This window comes from Elephantulus edwardii, unplaced genomic scaffold, assembly GCF_000299155.1.
Source record: "Elephantulus edwardii isolate Elephantulus edwardi_28Jun2011 unplaced genomic scaffold, EleEdw1.0 scaffold00122, whole genome shotgun sequence".
Classification (NCBI taxonomy): Eukaryota; Metazoa; Chordata; class Mammalia; order Macroscelidea; family Macroscelididae; genus Elephantulus; species Elephantulus edwardii.
The window spans coordinates 6,555,005-6,559,443 of record NW_006399872.1 but is presented as its reverse complement, the minus strand read 5'-3'; positions in this window follow the sequence as shown (position 1 = coordinate 6,559,443).

The following is a 4,439-nucleotide window of genomic DNA, read 5'->3' as shown; positions in this document are numbered from 1 at the left end:
CTAGTTTTCCTACAATTTGAAATTACTTTTTTCAGGTACTCCAGTCTCTTGGGGGTTTTTTGCTGACCATACAGGTTAAACAAGAATGCTGACAGAAAACCTGCCTCAATTAATCCACATAGTACTCTTTGTTTTGTTTAGAAGAAATTCCTTCCAATTATTTCAATCTCTTTGTCTTCATACAGGTCCAAATGAATACAATTAAGTGTTCAAGAATTCCCACTCTTCATAATGTCTCCATAATTTATAACCTACAAAGTGAAAAGCCTTTACATAGTTGCTAAATCGGAGGTAAATATTTTTGTGATACTCTTACTTGCGGTCAAGTTCCCTCTGACACCAGCAGTATTATTTCTTCCTAGACTTTTTATGAAACCAGTTTTAATTTCTAGCAGCTTTTTGCAGATGTACTACTGCAACCTTTTAAAAAATTATCTTCAGCAAAATCTTACTAGCTTGTGTGAGTAATGTCATTGTTCAATAATTTCTACATTCTGTTGAATCACCTCTTTTTGGAACGGCACAAATCTGGATAACTTCCAATTGGTTGATCAGAAAGCTGTCTTCAAAATTTTCTTGTCATAGACAAGTGAATGCTTCTAGCATTGCATCTGTTTGGGGTGTTTTGTTTGCTTTTTTTTCCCCTACTTGGCATTCTGCCACTTTACAGAAACTTATTTTATCCTGATACCTTAGGTGTAGTTTGAATGCCTTCCTTTAGTAATATCCATTCTTGATCAAATGCTAGCTTCTAAATTACTGAATATTGACCAATTCTTTTTTGATACAGGGAATCTGTACTCCTTTAATCTTCATTGGATTCTTGCTACATGGATCAGAATTTTTCTCATAGAATCTTTCAAGATTGTTAATTTGATGTTTGAAGCTTTTTCCTCTGGTTTTTTTGTTTGGTTGGTTGATTGTGAGCTTTTTTCTTTTTTTCATTGTGAAATGACAAGTGTGACCTTCCATTTTGGTTTTCTACTTATACAAAACCAAATAATTTTTTCGCATTTTGCATTTTACTTACAGAAATTTTACTTCTAATTTTAATTTTAAAAGCAAAAGCTTATAATTTACTTTTAGAAAACTAAAATGGAAGGTTTACTAGTGTCCATTTTGGTTTTCTAGTTACAAGGAGTTTTTTGGTCTAATGATAAGAAGCTGCATTCTAATCACAAAAGGAAGCAGTTCTAATCCACCAGCTGATTTCTCACAATTGAAAGAAAGATGAGCAATCTCCTCTCGTTTCTCTGAAAACCTACTGGAGAGTCGGCTATAGGTCAGTTCTGCCTTTATGGAACACAACAGTTTCCAATCTATGTTCATTTGATTGCAGCACTTTTCTTTGTCTTCTTGAATTATTGTTTATAAATTTCTCTTCAGGCTTTTTAAATCATAATTCCTTCCAATTGCTTTAGCAACTCACTCTATATTGAAGAGTTGGAGGTTTCTTCTGGCATACATTTTTGTATTTTCTTTCTTTTTAAAGATCTTTTATGTTCTCCATTCTTCCAACTAAACCCTAGTATGATAGACATCATTACCAATGTCAGAACGATGTTGATGAAAACAGAGAGTAGCAGAGGAATATCTAGTCATGTTTCATTGACTGCACAAAGTTCTTTGTTTGAAACACACACACACACACACACACACACACACACACACACACACACACACAAATGTGGATAACATTGAGAAGAATGAGAATACCAGAACACTTATGCTCATATGAAACCTATATTAAACCCAGAAGCAGTCGTCAGAATAAAGCAAGGAAACCCAGCATGGTTTAAAATTAAGAAAGGCGTGCATCAGAGATGGGTTCTTTCTCAATATTTTTTCAATCTATATGCAGAACAGATCATTTGGTAGCTGGACGTTATGAGGAGGAATGTGGCATCTGAATTGAAGGAAGATTCTTCAATGACTTTCATTATGCAGATGACGTCAGCTTTCTTGCCAAAATTGAGGAGGACATGAAGAGTTTGCCACTGAAGGTCAAGGGCCATAGACTTGAATACTAACTGAAGCTAAGCATCAAGAAGACAAAGATTCTAAGCCATTGGGCAGTGCTGTGATAGATGGAGAAGATATTGAGAATGTTAACAGTTTTATCTTTCTTGGTTCAACAATCAACGCCCTTGGAACCAGCAGTCAGAAAGCAAAAGATTAATTGCATTAGGAAAATCTGATATCAAGGATCTCTCCAAAGTGCTGAAGAGCAATAATGTCAGTCTGGTGACCAAGATGCACCTGATTCAGGCTATGATTTTTTTCAATTACTTCCTATGTGAAAAAAGCATTTGTGGTTTTCTTTGTGCCCCAAGTCATGGCCACAGAGTGAACTTGTTAGATGAATTAGGGGTATTTGGCCCAGAGTTTGGTAGCGTTTGGGCGTGTCAGAATGGTAAAATACTGTAGGGCCCGAGGGCAAAATTTTATTGTTTTTGGTTAAAAATTCTTCTATGTCACAGAGCCTTGGTGTGTCCACTTGCCAGTGTAATATCAATACTTAAACTGTGTTTGCTCATTGCTTTTTATTTTTCTTCATTTCTCTACATATCTCATAGTCTTATTTGACATTTTCAACATATAAAATTTAATTTCCTCGTTCTAACTCTTGTTATGCATCAGAGAGTTGGACAATGACTAGGGAGGATAGAAGGAGAATTGACACCCTTGGGTTGTGGTGCTGGAGAAGAGTATTGAATGTACCATGGACTGCCAAGAAAACAAACAGATTCATCCTAGAGAGGGTTAAACCAGGCTGCTCCTTGGAGGCAAGGATTCTGCGGCTTCGTCTGACATATTTTGGACATGTTGTAAGGAGAGACAGGTCCTTGGAGAGGGACATGATGCTTGGTAGGGTGGAGGGATGGCGCAGGAGGGGAAGACCCTCTATGAGGTGGATTGATTCAGTGACTGGGGGAATCGGGATGGGTGTGTCAGAGGCAATGCGATTGGCACAGAATAGAGCAGGTTTTAGGGCTGTTGTACACAGACAGGGTCGATATGAGTCGCAAACGACTCGACAGCACCTAACAACAACAACAACAGCAGCATTCTAACTCTGCCTTTGGCCATTAAGTTGGATATCCTCATTTTTGTTAGCATTGTTTTAGGTTTTTTTCAACCATTACGTCAAAATCATTCTTTCTTCTTTTCATTGCTAAATATCTAACAACCTTGATTTCTTTCTCAGGACATTTCCTCCAGTGCTCAGTGACAGTAACTCTTTTTTTGTTGTATTTGGTCTTTAATTTTATATTGGTTTGCTTACAAAGCCTGTATACATTGTCTTTCACACTATTCTTCATTTACATTATGTTTCATACAAGCATTCACATACATTATGCTATTTTGGTTTTTCTTTAATGTGCTCTATTTTTATATTAATTTTAATGAAAGTTATCAGAGACTTAGGTTTTCCACTCATTCATTGTTGCACTTTTCTCCCTACCCAGTCCCAATTCACTCTCTGATTGAAAAGAAAAAGATAAACTCTTTCATTTTTATGCAATCCTTCCCCCACAACTCCACTCCACTATGCAGCCTTTACTCTGGACTTTTGTAATGACAAAAATACCCATTCCTATGTTCCTTTTTTAAAAACTGTATTATGTTTTGTGTGTGTACCGTCAAATCAGATCTTGCTGGTACAAGAGAAGATTGCCCCTCCTTCTCCAGCAGAGCATCGGTGGATTTGAACTCTGCACCCCTGGTATTGAGTACAGTTTCTTGCCAGTAGGCTACGAGAGCTCCCTCATATGTACCTTTTAAACAGTTCTCTCCCTCATCTATTTCAATGCAATATAAATCATTCATCCCCTCCTTTTCTGTCGTCCCTTAACCCTTATATCAGTCCCAATTTATGGCAGTGGCCCTTTGTAATATTTGTCCTTTTGTGACTGAGATATTTCACTCAGCAATATCCTCCAGGGTCATCTATTTTGCATAATATTTTATGAGTTCCTTGTTTTTCAGTGCTGCATAGTATTCCACTGTGTTAACATATGAGAGCTTCTGTAGCCATTTGTTTGTTGACGGGCACTTGGATTGTTTCCAACTCTTTGCTATTGTGAACAAAGCTTCAATAAACCTGGGTATGCATATATCTGCTTGGATGACAGTGATGGTTTCTTTAGGGTAAATTCTCAGTAGAGGAATTGCTGGGTCACCTCTGGGAAGCAGCCAAAGAAGTAATAAGAGGTCAATTTATAGTAATAAGCAAACATACCAAAATGCAGGAAAAATGACCATTGACTTTCTAACCCAAAATCTCCAACAAATTGAAAAAGAGCAATAAGAGAACATGACACCTTCTAAAAAGAAACCAAACATAACTGAAATTATAAAAATTAGGGAAGAAATAAATGAAATAGAAAACAGAAAAACAGTTGAAACCATCAACAAAACAAGGAGTTGGTTCTTTG